The 15,506-nt window shown below is 45.7% G+C and overlaps 1 long non-coding RNA gene across 1 annotated transcript in view; it reads left to right on the top strand.

The window, feature by feature from the left end:
• Nucleotides 1–15,506, top strand: part of LOC128340507 (uncharacterized) — a 22,377-nt gene extending 6,871 nt beyond the window's left edge. The window contains exon 2 of the long non-coding RNA XR_008313765.1: nucleotides 14,975–15,506. This is a non-coding gene — a long non-coding RNA (uncharacterized LOC128340507). The remainder of the gene's footprint in view (nucleotides 1–14,974) is intronic.

The following is a 15,506-nucleotide window of genomic DNA, read 5'->3' as shown; positions in this document are numbered from 1 at the left end:
GGAATTCTGTCTAGAATCAAGGAACCATAAGATTCAAGGATTCTTGGCTGACTCACAAATCAAAGATCCACCATAAACTCTATAGACCCCACTTGAAAAACCTTTACAGAGGCTTATATGGAAAGATCTTTTCAAAGGTATTTGGTTTCATCATTATTAGAAAATTGGCAGACTGTGAGGTCATTCTCATTTGTACCAGGGCTGGGGAGAAGGCAGGACCGGTCCAACCTTCCCTCATCTGACCACTGCTGTCGCCCCACTAACTGTGCTGCGCTTCCACATGATCGCTGCTGCAGTGAGTGGTGTGGCGAGCGAGAGGCCAGGGAAAGGACATCTGGCCTCCAGGAATCCCACAATGCACCACATTGAGCAATGCTAAATGCTTGCAACTTCAGTCACAGCACCTGCTGAACAGCTGAAACCACACGGAGCATTTATGTAAAACTGTACTGCATTTTTACTTGTACAACTCTTTGACTATATCTATATGTAGAAAACCATACTTTATCAATAAACTATAACAATAATGATGGTTCATTAAATCCAGATATCATGCTAGATATCATTAACAGAGATCATGCTTTGCAAACCCTTGATTTCTGATTCTGGTTTGCTGGCTTGTTTCTGGTTTGCTGGGTCAGAACTCCAGAGACAATTTTGATCTGCCTGTCCTAGATGGAGTCATATTTCCCCAAAAGGAACAGGCATGCAGCCTGGGAGTACTTCTGGATCCACACCTCTCCCTGGTATCTCAGGTTGAGGTAGGTGGTGGCCAGAGGGACTTCGTATCAGCTTTGGCTGATACGCCAGCTGCGTCTGTTTCTTGAGATGAATGACCTCAAAACAGTGGTTCATATGCTGGTAACCTCCAGACTTGACTTCTGCAATGTGCTCTATGTGGGGCTGCCTTTGTATGTAATCCAGAAATTCCAATTGGTACAGAATGCAACAGCCAGGTTGGTCTCTGGGTCATCTTAGTGAGACCACATCACTCCTGTCTTGAAAGAGCTACACTAGCTGCTAATAAGTTTCCAGGCAAAATACAAGGTGCTAATTATAACCTATAAAGCCCTAAGCAGCTTAGGCCCTGAGTATTTAAGAGAACATCTTTTTCACCATGAGCCCCACCACCCATTGAGGTCATCTGGAGAGGTCCGTCTTCAGTTGCCACAAGCTCAGCTGGTGACCACACAGGGACGGGTCTTCTCAATTTATGCCCTGAGACTGTGGAATGCATTCCCTACTGAAATATGTTTTAACTTGTTTCATGTTATTGTTAACCACCCAGACATAAATGTTTGAGGAGATGTACAAATCTGATAGATACATAAATAAATAAGTTAAGCTGTGAGCGTGGTAATAACAAACAGTGATATCTTGGCAGCCACGCCCCTGAGCATCTGCCGCCCCTTTGAGAGACAGATGCTAAAGTGTACAGCAATGGATGTCAGACAGCTTCAGCCTGCTGGCTGGATATTAGGATCTTATTTACTTCCAGAAATGTGCTTATCTGCATTGTTTGAGTGGAGTCTTGGGTAAATTGCAGCTCAGTGGTAGAGCTCCTGCTTTTTATGCAAAAGGTCCCAGCATCAGTCCCTGGCCATTTCCAGGAAAACACCCCTGCCTAGAACTTTGGAGAGCTTCTGCTATTTGGGATAGACAATTCTGAGCCAGACCAGCCAAGAAGGCAGCTTCACATGATGCTCCTAACAGAAGGCAATAGCTCTTTTATTTACATTGTTATCTACCGGTATATATTTATTTCTCCTAGGCACAACCTGTCGCTAATCCTATGCGTGGCAGCTCTTGCAAGAGTTCGCAAGCAACTGCCGGATAGGATTAGCGACGGGGTCGGGGTGGGGGAATAGGGATGCTGGCCAGACTGGCCGGCGGGAGCAGGAGGTGGCGGCGGGCGGCCCAGCTGCCAGGAGGAGAAGGCGGCGGGCCAGCCCAACCCAGTGGGAGCAGGAGGCGGTGGTGGGCCAGCTCAGCCACCAGGAGGAGAAGGTGGTGGTGGGCCGACCCAGCCTGGCCAGCAGTAGTTGGTGGCCACTACGGGGAGTAGGCAGGCGAGAGGAGGTGACGGGCCAGCTTTCCGACCAGCCCGCCAGCCAGAAAGCGCAGGGGTGGGGCAGAGAAGAAGTGGGCCGGCTGGCCTGCCAGCCAGAAATGGTGGGGTGGGGTCGAGAAGCGGGCGGAGGGAGAGAAGGCGATCCAGCTGGCTGGCCCCCCAAAAGCCTGGGGAGGCCTGAGAAGCGGCTGGGGGTGGGGGCAAGAATTGGCCGGCCGACTGGCCAGCCAGAAAGCCGGGCCTGCCGGCGGGGAGTAAAAAGCAGTGGTGGGTGGGCCGGCCGGAGGCACAGATGCTCTGCACCCAGCCCAGCTAATTTTTAGTATTTCCTTAGTGCCAACAGTATGCTAACATCTATACAATATACAAATTATCTATTTAAATTGCTTTCCCAACATCTGTGTGCAAGATTTAAATAAACCACATTGGGCCTGATACAGCCCCTTCCCAGAGAGCTTATGATTGGCCCCTTCACACAACCCCGGAATGGTTATGAGAGCTGTTTCCCAATGGTACAATCCCACACCACTGAAAAGTGTTGGTCAGTGTTCCAACCATGTGCGTGGAAACCATCACAAGTTCTGCCCCTGTGGCTGGAATATTCGTATGTACTGCCTAGTACAGTGATCTTCACTAGTATTTTATCAGGGGCCACCAGGGCACGCGCCTTCTTTCCTCACTACCGGGACATGCATCCTCCCCCACTGTGGGCCCAGTGGCAAGGGGGAAGGGCACATGCTGAGGGGGGAGGATGGAGGCCATGCGTCGAAAGTGTGCCCCCAGACCCAGCAGTGGCAAGGCAGCAGTCCCTGCTAAAGTAAGAACAGGAGGAAGGAGGACATGCACCGAAGGAGCACCCCAGACCTGGCAGTGGTGGTGGTCCCCAGTGCGGAGGGGAGAGGGTGTAGGCTGCTTGGATAGACTGCTGGGCCAAGCACAGGCCTGCAACAGAAAGCACAAGGGAGGGGCGCACCCTGTTGGCGGGGGAGGGAAGACCAGCTATGGGCACCTGCAGAGTCTGCGTGGGTCACTCAGTGAAGAACCCCAGAGGCTCTGTGTGTGTGTGTATGTGTATGTGTATAAAGAGGGGGCCATACTGAATACAGAATAATTGCACCAAAGTAATTAGGAAGCATTGTATTTTATGTAATAAGTCAGTGTGCCAAGGCATATCTGAAGTTTGACATATTTAATGCCTTTAGAATAATAAATAACATTCAGCATCCCCAGATTTCTTTTTCTTTATCATCTGAAGACAGTTGTGTATTTGAGAGGGGGGAAAGAAATGGGAATTGCATTTTGAGTTTACCTTTGGATCATTTGGTACATAAAAGTAAACTTGAAAAGCAACCCACGTTTCTTTTATTGCTCTTACAGGATCCTGCACATGTAGGTTCTTGAGGATTCTTGCAATACACAACTGCCTTTGGGTGAAGAAGAAAAAGAAATCCTGGAACGCTGAATGCTGTTTATTATTCCCAACAAATTAAAGATGTCAGGCTTCAGATGTTCCCTGACACACTGTCCTCCTCATTATGTAGGAGAGATTTGTCTGTAACATAATCAACAGCAATGCACAAGGGGTCCCTTCCAAGCCACAAAGGGAGCCACCAGGGAATAGCTAGACCTCTCAGTTTGCAATCTGTGGTTTAATTGCAGAACAGAAGTCTTCATGAATCCTGCTTCTAACTACAGATACTTAGAAAAGTTGATATTTAAACAGCACTGGATGGTTTTGCCACCTGTCATTAGGGATGTGTGTTTCGTTTTGGATACAAAATGTTTTGTGCACAAAACAGGCCATTTCGACTGTTTTGCAGCCAAAACAAAACACCAAATGCTCAAAACAAAAAATTGTGTAGCCAAAACAAAACGTCCCTGTTTCAGATACAAAACGCTATGTTGTCTCGACTGTTTTGGAACTCCATTTTGCAATCGCAAAAAGTCTTTCTCCTTCAGTCTCGATTTTGAGTTTTGACATCTGTTTGAATTTCCAGCCTTTCCAGCCTGCAGATTGGCCAGCGAAAGCATGGGCTGATCTGCTGGCAATTGCCTCCTTATTCCTTTTAAGCAAATTTAAGGGTAAATTTTACGCTTATTGGCTAGTGGGGCAGTGTGCATTTACCCTCATTGGCCAGTGGGGCAGTGTGCATTTCATTGTTGATGTTTCACACTCTTGTGTGTAGATCAATTGCATTTCGGGCGGGGAGAATGTGGATGTGCATGACCTTTGGAAATCTGCCTGATTTTTTTCAAAGCTCTGCTGTTGTTGATGTGTGATGTTGATGTTATTTGGGGTGGATTCAGGGCAGAAAGGGGGCTTTGGGGGCAGAAGAGTGGGTCAGGTGGTAGTGCCCCAATGGGTGCCTGCTGCCACCCAGATTCCAAAGGAATTGGGAAAAGGGCTGATTTTTAAAGAATTTCTGAAGTTGACATGTCTTTGGGGCAGATTCGGGGCAGAAAGGGGGCCTGAGGGGCAAAACAGTGGGTTGGGTGGCAGTGCTCCAAGGGGTGCCTGCCACAACCCAGATTCCAAAGGAATGGGGCAAAGGGCTGATTTCTTAGGAATTGTTGACGTTTACGCTTCTTTAAGGTCCCCCCCCCGGAATAATGGAGCTTTCAGCAGACCCATAACTCCACCTGGGGGGCACTGAGATGTACGGGAGCGAGTGGTGGTGTAGTGCACATAGGGTGCAAACCACCCCCATGGGTTGCTAACCCATTGGGTGCTGAGTTCTGTTGTTTCTGAGGTATTCTGAGTGTAGATTCTCTGGTAGCATATGAGATTTTCAACGACAAACCATGAATCCACTCTCATATGCTACCAGAGAATCTGAATCTATACTCAAAACATCTCAGAAACAACAGAACCCAGTACTCCATACCACAACCCATGGTGGTGGTTGGCACCCTATGTTCTCTACACCACCACTTGCTCTGGGCCACTCTGGTGCCCCCCAAGTGCAGTTATGGGGCAGGAATTATGGAGGTCCATCATTCCCTATGAGGAAGAACTTTACAGATGCACAAACTCCATTACATCTTTAAAAATCAGCCCTCTGCCCAATTCCTTTGAAATAATTCTGGCAGCTTCCTTGCTCCCACTGGGCACTACCACCCACCCTACTCTGCTCTGGGCTACCCCTTTCCCCGCAACATAGGAAACATAGGAAGCTGCCATATACTGAGTCAGACCATTGGTCTATCTAGCTCAGTTTTGTCTTCACAGACTGGCAGCGGCTTCTCCAAGGTTGCAGGCAGGAATCCCTCTCAGCCCTATCTTGGAGAAGCCAGAGAGGGAACTTGAAACCTTCTGCTCTTCCCCGAACAGCTTCATCCCCTGAGGGGAATATCTTCCAGTGCTCACACATCAAGTCTCCCATTCATATGCAACCATGGCAGACCCTGCTTAGCTATACGGACAAGTCATGCTTGCTACCACAAGACCAACATGAAGCTATACTTTTGCTGAAACCTTCATTCTTCCCTATGGGAACAATCCTATACTTCAAAAATTAACCAAAAATCTGCCCTTTGCCCAATTCCTCTGAAATTTGGGTGGTAGTTTCCACCCATTAGGCACTACCACCCCCACCCGCTAGTTTTCCCCCAGGGCCATTTTTAAAAATCCAAAACATTTCAGATTCTCATTTTGCAATTTCGAACAAAGAACAAAATTAGTGTGTTTCGGATTGGCTGATTTCGAACAAAGAACTAAAGGGGGGTGTTTTGGATTTGGGCCAAAAACAGGACTGACCAACGGAGAACCCTTGGGCGGACTCGGCCGGAGAGCGGCTGGGCGGGACGGCCCTCCACAAATCTATCTGTCTGTCTGTCATATTATATTAGCATTTTTATTTTCAATTCTCTTCCTAATGATCCCTAGCGTGGAATTTGCCTTTTTAACAGCTGCCATGTAGGGATGGGCCTGGACCGGTCTGGAGGCCATTGAAAAGGCCTCCGGACCGGTCCGGACCTGGGTGGTTCAGATCGGGGGTGGGGGGTAACTTTAAGAGCGGCGGGAGGGTTTACTTACCCCTCCCGCCGCTTTCCGCTGTGGCGCCGTAATGTAATGAGTAATTGGGGTGGCAGGATACATCCGTGCCACCCCTTCCCCGCTGCTGGTCTGCAAAAACTCCCAATAATCCTTTGCGCGCGTGCACGTCAGTTTAGTGTCATCTTCAAATTTGGTCACTTTGCTGCTTACTCCAACTTCTAGATCATTTATGAATAAAGTAAAAAGCACTGGTCCCAGTACAGATCCCTGGGGGACCCCACTTCTTACTTCCTTCCATTGTGAAAACGGTCCATTTATTCCTACCCTCTGTTTCCTGTCCTTCAACCAGTTAGCAGTACACACATAAATTTGTCCCCTTATCTCCTGATTGCTAAGTTTACTCAAGAGCCTTTGGTGGGGAATTTTGTCAAAAGCTTTTTGCAAGTCCAAGTATACTATGTCAACCAGACCACCTTCATCCACATGCCTGTTCACACTCTCAAAGAACTTCAAAAGGTTAGTGAGACAAGACTTGCCCTTGTAGAATCCATAATGGTTCTCCTTCAGCAAGGCCTGTTCTTATATATGTTTAACAATTTTGTCCTTAAGTATGCTTTCCATTAGGTTACCCGGCACAGAAGTTAAGCTAACCGGCCTGTAGTTTTCTGGATCTGTTTTTGAAAAACAGAGTTATACTAGCTACTTTCTAGTTCTCTGGCACAGAGCCTGATTACAGGGACAAGTTACATATTTTTTTGCGAGGAGATCAGCAATTTCACATCTGAGTTCCTTCAGAACTCTTGGGTGGAAGCCATCTAGACCTGGTGATTTGTTAATTTTTAGTTTTTCAAGATAGTTTAGAACATCTCTCATCAAATTGGCCCAGTTCTTTCCCCTCCAAGCCTGAGAAGCTCAGTTCCAGAGTGGGTATATGCAATATCCTCCGCCGTGAAGACAGATGCAAATAACTCGTTCAGCTTCTCTTCAATCTCTTTATGCTCCTTAATAATCCCTTTCATGCCCTCATCATCTAATTATCCAACCACCTCCCTGGCAGGTTTTCTGTTTCTGATATATTTAAATAAATATTGTGTTATTCCCCTTGACGCTTATAGTGATATGCTCCTCAAACCTTCTTTTTGCATCCCATATTGTTTCCTTGCATTTCTTTAGCCAGAGTTTATGTTCCTTTCTGTTCTCTTCTTCCCTTTTATAGCTTCTCTGACTCTACTTGTTAGCTACTGTCAACTGTCTGGCAATCGTGAGATGATCATTGATCACCCTTCTGGATCAACAGCTCAAGGAGATTTATGAAGCACTTTTTTCTTTCCCCCTCACCTAAAATGAGGGTTTCCTTCACTAGGACACCTTCAGCTCCTCCACTCTCCCATTTTCCTTAGGGGACTGCAGCCTCCTGCGTTTCTGTAGGTATTCTTTTGGAATTGGCAAGATCTTATTTTGTAGAGCCAATCACTTTTGGCTGGTGGCGAAAGTGGTTTGGGAATGAATACACATGTACATTCTAGTCATGCTGCTCTCTGCTGCTCCCTGTGCAAATTTGGATTAGGAAATTCAGATTTTATCTGAAATTGCCCCAAATCAGTAAAAATAGGTAAACTCAGAATCAGGTTTGTTTTTTGAATTGGATTGGTAAAGTCAGAATTAATTCCAAAATATCAAAATTAATTTTGGAAATACTTTGGAATTTTGGAATTAGGAAAATGGAATAGGATTTTCCCCCGTAGAGGTGAATGAGGAAATCAAAATAAATTCACTAAAAATCACTGATTGGTCCTAGAGCCTTGAAACAAGCCACACCTGTGGGGAAGGGGGTCGGGGCACTCTGTTATGAATTTGAAGAAGAATTGTCTATCTCCTGATTTTTGGTGGATTTTTGAAATTGTTGTACAAAATGGTGAAATTTGGCTTGTTTCAAGCCAGAACTTTACAAAAACTTCTGAAATGGAAGACCCTCCTTGGAACATCATTCCACCAGCATGTGGAGAAATCTGACCTTTGCCTTCATCAAATGGGGTAACAGCATGCCCCTCCCCCCCGCTTTATATTTCTGGAACAGATGGGCATACAGTTATGAAATCTGGCACACACGAAGCCATGCAAATGGCTGCTGTGCATGCACAGAGGCCAGAAGAGTGCCATAAACAGGGCAGCCTTGGTGTGAGATGCTGTGTGGGGTGCCGCTGCATGTAGGGGCTTGCAGATGCAAGCAGTAACCAGGTAATAATTGTTAAAAGTACCTCCAGCTGCCCTTTGCCACCCTGCTACTGAGAACGCTTCGAAACCTGAGCTCATTCTGTCAGAACAATGGGCTCAATCAGTTGTTCCGATGCAATATTCCGGGGATTTGCGTTCCATTACAAGCTCGGAATGGAACACAAATCCCGTTCTGTGCACATCCCTAATGCTGGGTTGAATAGCAACTCTTCCCTTACTAAATATTAGAGCACCATCACTTAAAAGGTACCTCTTTGTGCATTTAGCAGGGTTTATATGGAGATTTATGTTAGGATGTGTAGGCTGTAGTCCCAAACATAAATAACATATTTATTTGTGTGATTTTGCCTGTGGATAATTTTAGAGAATGTAAACCAAGTTCTAATAATAGAACCTGAATCAAAATGGAAACTAGCCCTCTACAATGAAAATGATTCCTGTGTTTGCAATATATGCAGTCAGATGCAATAAAAATCATAAGCACAGTCCTCATAAATATCAAGAGTCTTTTTTATTATTAGCAGAAACGGATTGGCAATGGTATGCCACCACTCTATTAAACACAGATTAAATATACTGGACCAAAATCTTCTCCATAAAAATAAATAAGGAAGAGTGAGGGGAATTGTTTCACTTGAAATTTACATGGCGGCAAAGTCCAACTAATCTAGTAGGAGTGACCCTAGCTGTTCTTCGATTTATCTATCTATAGCTCACAGTAGAGACTGTCAGTAGAGAAAGCAGCTAGAAAAAGAACTGTAGAAAATGATTGTAGAAACTTCTAAAATTTGAAGTAGGCCCCAGATCAAGGCCACAGGTTGAGCGTTTTGATGGACAAAGATTAGCTAACAGCACTTGCACATCCAGAGAAGTTCATTTACCCTTTACTTTGCTATTATTAGTTAATGTTATGCTGGGAAGACCTTGGGAGCAATTTTGCTCAGAATAAAAAGGCCTACTGTACCTTTAAAGATTCATCTTTCTTGTATGTGTAACTGTGGACCTCACCTCAACTAATGCTTTAGACCTTGTGATGGAATCATAACATGACATTTGGTCTTCTTTACTATACAAGATGCCTGATTAGATTAAAACAATGCTCTCTCTAAAAACTCAGTTCTGTTTTCTCACAAAGAAACATTCCACAGTTCAAAAAAATTTAGAGAGAAAGTCCCAAAGGAGTTTAAGAATAATTCTTAATAGAAGCTCCACAGACAACATCCAGTATTGGATGTGTTTTGACTTGCTTGCCCTACTGGGCACTTTCCAGATTACTCGCTCAACAGTGGCAAAATGCTTCGGTTGAGGCAAATCGCATTCAAAACATAAACAGCAAAGCTACCGACCAGTAAGGGGAGCAGACTCATGAAAACTAACAACCAGAAAATACAGCAACCTTTTTATGCTGGACATACAACTTTGGGATGTGCAAACCGGCCTGACGTCGAACAGGTTCGATGTTGAGCCGGTTCAGTTCGATGGGCTAGGATCGAACTAACCCACTCCCTGTTCGGTCTGACCCCGGACCGAACACTCCCAACTGTTCGAGGGGTTCGCGATTTAAAAAAAAATTTAAATTTTTTTTTACTGTATCCCCTTTGGGGGAATTCCTTGGGGTGGTGGAGGGGGCCATGGAGGTTTCCCCTCCCCCACCGGCCTCTGTTACCACCACCAGTGGCCTGTTCAGCCAGTTTTTCGGTTTGTTCATGCCTTTGAACTTCAGTGTAGTGGCCATTTTGGACACTGCCACACCTGTGCAATTGGCCTCTGAGAGGCCTGGGTCCACAATGGCCACCGTGCCAAAGTTCAAAGGCCTGAACGGGCCAAAAAACTGGCTGAACGGGTCACTGGCAGTGATAATGTAGGCTGGCGGGGGGAGGGGGATCCTCCATGGACCCCCACCACCCCAAGGAACTCCCCCGAAGGGGATAAGGTTAAAAAAAATATTTTTAACCTAAATTCGCAACACCACCACCCCGGACCAGACGGGGGGGGGTCAAGGGGGTTCCAGACTGAACTGGCCTGGTCACGTTCGAGTCTGGTCCAGACTTGAACCGAACCGGGCCAGCTGGTTCCGTGAACATCCCTAATTCAACATTATAGCAATAAATCACAGTGATTTAATCCGAAACAAGGCATCCAAAATGCAAACAGCATCCTGCTGACAGCATAGGGATTGTGGTGTCACGACACAGGACGTGCGGAAGCACACTTTGCAGATATGTTGTGACTCTGTAGCAGTGGCTAATCTGGAAAGTGCCCTGGCTCTTTTTCAAGCAATTCAAAGCCTGCTTCAGGGGAAAGTTCTTCCTTTCCTCATTCTTCTTTCCTTCTTCTCTCTCCTGTTGCCTCCTCTAGTCTTAGAAAATAGTGCCATGGCATTAAAGGGAAGGAGGACAGAAATTAGATGTTCCCCTGAAAAAGCCTTAGAATAACAAATAAACACAAATAAACATGCTGTCCAGTCAGAGCAGCTGGTGCTGAGCTGGATGTTCCAATGGTATAACTCAGTAAAGAGCTGCTCCCTAATTGCTCATGACCCAGACCAGTGGCAGCCAGTGAGGGCAGTACTAGTGGGCGGGCGGTGAAAGGTACCTTGGAAAAGAGATTCCTGGCAGTATTGCCAGCGTCTGTAAGTCTCCACAAGCAGCTGTGCCTGCCAGGGACAACTTAAGGCAGTGGCCAAAGTGGCCCTGGCCAAGGGCTCCAAGGGTTAATGGATGCTGAAAAGAGCCATGGCATGCCCACAGCCAGGGCGCCCCCTTGCCCCCTCCTGCGTCCAACCAGTGGGTTCGCCTGCTGGGAAAAGAGGCAGCCCATCTTCTACCCACCCAGCCAGCATTTCAATTAAACACTGACTGAGAGGGATGGGTCCAAACAGACCTTCTCTCAGGTGGTGGCCACGCCCCCTGCATCTGACATCAGATGCAGGAATTGCTGGCCGGTATCTGCTTTCCCTTGGGAGGCAGGGAAAGCAGTTCGCCGTCAGTGATTCCATAAACCACTGACTGGGAAGTGCTGAGGGGCTGGAGGGCCCCATCCCTAGTATTGGCCCCACCCCCTGCATCTGATATCTTGGGGCACGCATTGAAAAACACTAGGGTGTGGGGAACTATTTTGGCCAAGGGCGACACAACTCCTTGAGCCAGCATTGTACCCCACCCAGCATCCCACATGGTGGTGGCATGGCTCCATGATTCACCGGGCCTCTGCGCCTGCATGGAGGCCATTTGCATGGTCAGCATGGTGTTGCTAACCACACAAATGGCCTCCGCACAGAGGTCAGGTGAGTGCCAGAGCCACAGAGCCATCATGCGGGAAGCCAGGCGGGGTGCTACTGCTTGTGGTGGCTTGGAGGTGAGGGCAGAACTGCCAGTAATCACTTTTAAAAGGTCCCTCTCATTACCTCCCAACCAAACACCTTCCTCACCGGCCGCCACTGCCCCAGACTATCTCTTATTCTGCCCGTCCTAGAGCACGTTATATTAATGCTGCTGGCACCATATTCCTTCCTTCCTTCATTCATTCATTCGATTTCTATACCGTCCTTCCAGATATGGCTCAGGGCAGTTTACACAGAGAAACAATAAATAAATAAGATGGATCCCTGTCCCCAAAGGGCTCACAATCTAAAAAGAAACACAAGATAGACACCAGCAACAGCCATTGGAGGGATGCTGTGCTGGGGTTGGGTAGGGCCAGTTACTCTCTCCCTGCTAAATAAAGAGAATCACCACGTTAAAAAGCTGCCTCTTTGCCAAGTTAGCAGGGCAAGACTGCTAACTGGCCAGGTTAGCAGGGCTGGCACATATTAGGGCTGGCACTGAAATTTTGAAAAAGTGAATGTCAAAGTGAATGTCAGGGTTCCTCCCTAGGAGAAACATCTGAATACCCCTGGTAACGGAGCAAAGAGGCAGATTTTAAAATGGCAATTCTCTTATATTTAGCTGGCACAGAGCAATAGTCCCTATCCAACCCAGCACAGCATCCCTCCCGTGATCTTTGCTGTGTTTTTTGTTTTTCTTTTAAAGATTGTGAGCTTATATTTCTTATATAAGTAGAACTTATATTTCTTTTTAGACTGGTGAGCCCTTTTGGGACAAAGAACCATCTTTATTTATTTATTCATATATTATTTTTCTTCTCTGTAAACCACATTGAGAACTTTTGTTGAATAGTGGTATATAAATATTCATAGTATAGTTGTAGCAGCAGCAGCAAGAGCAACAAATATTTATATACTACTTTTCAACAAATGTTTCCAAAGCGGTTTACATAGAGTAACAATACAGACATACATACATACGATGGCTCCCTGTCTCCAAAGGGCTCACAATCTAAAAAGCAACGTAAGACAGACACCAGCAACAGTCACTGGAGGTACTGTGCTGGGGGTGGATAGGGCCAGTTACTCTCCCCCTGCTAAATAAAGAGAATCAGCATGTTAAAAAGGTTTCTCTTTGCCCAGTTAGTAGACATAGTAGTATTTTCAAAGAAAATCAAATGAATTTCTGTAAGAAAACAGCACTTTTTCAGTAGTTTCTGCAAATATCCCAGCCATATTGGCAAGAAACTGCCAAACTCAGTTAATTAGCTATAAGTGGATGAACATATTCATAAGTCTTCAACCAAGGAGCTTTTTCTCTTCTGTTGCTTTCCCTTCAACAAGTCACAAAAATCCCTTTACACACAAAAATCTGTTGCTGTTGAAGTGTAATTTAGCTGTCCTTGAACTTCCTCAGGGTGTTTGCCTGAGTAGTATGCATCAAATTTGCCTCAGTTTGGTGACTCTAGCTGGAATCCAAATGCCCAGCATACCTGGCAGTGGTGTGCATGGAGGAAAAACTGGTAACTGGGACTGTACCTTGACAACAGTGGGTGTGCCTTGAGTTCCAATCTGGGAATGGTGAATAAATCTCAACCAGCTTGGCCTTTTGCTTGTCTCTCCCTTACCATGCCCCCGACCTCTCTGCTGAATTTTGGCTTTGTGCTGGCGTAACTGCAGTCACATAATATCTTGCTTACTGTGCCACTGCAGTGCCTTGAGGATTTCGCTAAAGGTTTTCAGTGGTGGTTAAACTGGTTCGTTTCTGCAGGACTACTTTCAAGCTGAGCAAAACAGTGGGCAAACCAATGGATACTTGCAGCATCCCTCATGAATACACAGTCCAAATGGCAGCAAAATAAATTTGGGGGGACATCATTGTGGAAGGAAAGTAGCCAGATGCATATCTGTAAAAACAACAAGGAAGCAGGCCTCAGGACCATCGGGACTATGAATCAAACTGCTTTCTGGGGTGTATCCAAAATTTTGCTACAGAAAAGTGTTCTGATCTGTTGCTTTCTCTTTTTTTCAAGTGCAGAAGCAGCACTTTTCTGGGAAAATCAAATGTTTTTGTTATTGACTTGACCCTCTCTCCCTTGTGCCTGAATAGCTACCTCTCTGTTACTCACAAGAGAACTGTCTATGCCAGAAATGGAAGCAAAGAGAGCCAAAATGATTCTGGCTACAGTGCCCTCATGGCACGACACTTATTCTGTACACTCTGCAATGGTTTTATTAAAATGCATTTGTCATTAAAAGGAAGAGGTCAAGAAGAGGTTTAAAGCAGCTAAGGAATATTGTGTATGGCGAGTCCATCCTGGTCTGAAAAAAGAAACGTTTAGTTAAGAAAGGCATCATAGACATGGCTGGTGTGTTTACTGGTAGCTGCTTGCTCCTCCCCTTACAGACAAGCAGGTAGAGCCTTTGACCAGACCGGCAAGTGATCAGACTCGGCAATGGCTGCTCCTTACAGCCATTACTTGCCCAATCCCCCCTGCCATCCCTGGTGCCACTTGCTAGAGATGTACCTGGTGAATTTTTGCCTGATGCATCTTTATAAGGCACAGAGCATCCCACCAGTGCCACCTGTTATAATAAATGTCCAGACAGAAATCCAATATTTATTATTTATTTATTTATTATTTACATTTTATATCCCGCTCTTCCTCCAAGGAGCCCAGAGTGGTGTACTGCATACTTAAGTTTCTTGTCACAACAACCCTGTGAAGAAGATTAGGCTGAGAGAGAATTGACTGGCCCAAAGTCACCCAGCAAGTATCATGGCTGAATGGGGATTCAAACTCGGTTCTCCCCGGTCCTAGTCCAGCACTCTAACCACTACACCACGCTGGCTCTACACCATGCTAGCAGCAGCAGCAGCAGCACTCACAATCATTTGCTGCTGCTACTTATGTACTGTTTTTCAACAGAAAAGTTCTCAAAGTGGTTACAGATGCGCCTGATGGATTTCTGCCTGGTGCACTGTGGCATTATCCACAGCATATGGGCTGCTAAGAGAATGTGCCATCAATAGCATGCAATAAATATGCACTTTCACAGTATCTTGGTGTAACCTTCAAAACATTTCCACTGGATTCTAGAGGCACTTTCAGTCTTGGAAATTTCTCCAGTTTGACACCAATTGCTCACACCTCAGCCAAAAAGAAGTATGAGCAGTTGAAGGAATTGCCGTAATGGTTATAGACATGAAGACAGTTTCATGTTGCTTTTTCGCTGTTTTGCATGTGCGTATGTATGTAAGTTACTAAAATAAATAAACTGAAGAGTAAGTCTTTTCATACAAAATTGGTATAACTTGCATTTTTGGATTATCTTGTTCATGCAGATATTTCTTCTTGATATTTCGTTTGTGATAACCATGCTGAATAGGAGGAAAACTGGAGTTCTCCCAGGCAGATAGACTTCTGTCAGCAAAATGGGGACTGTATCCGACAACTAAAAGCACTGCGCATGCCAAGATACACAGCAACTCCTGATGATTACACAGCTTTCAAGTACAGAGAATAATGGCATGGAAAGGGAGGTATCAAATGCAGAATCCTAAATGCCTGCTGGGCACAGTCAGTGTGTATTTAGACTCCGGTGGGATTATTCCACACATTCCACACATACAGGAAATATAACAAACACCAAAAGCATGTTGAAGAGTACAACAAGCTGGGGGACATGGAGACCAATTTAAGGGCTGTAAAAAGTCAGAGAGGGTCTATGTACTGCCCTCCTAACCCCAACAGGTAAAAGGGTTGTGGCTTTTCCATCAGCGTTAACTGTTGGGTGACATCAACAAATGGGAAATATTCTTAGCAGTCACTGGTGACTCAGTGACTACAAAGAAATTAAAACGAGGTCAATTTTCA

The sequence above is a fragment of the Hemicordylus capensis genome, chromosome 1 (genome assembly GCF_027244095.1).
Source record: "Hemicordylus capensis ecotype Gifberg chromosome 1, rHemCap1.1.pri, whole genome shotgun sequence".
Lineage (NCBI taxonomy): Eukaryota > Metazoa > Chordata > Lepidosauria > Squamata > Cordylidae > Hemicordylus > Hemicordylus capensis.
This window is presented reverse-complemented; position numbering and strand designations above follow the sequence as displayed.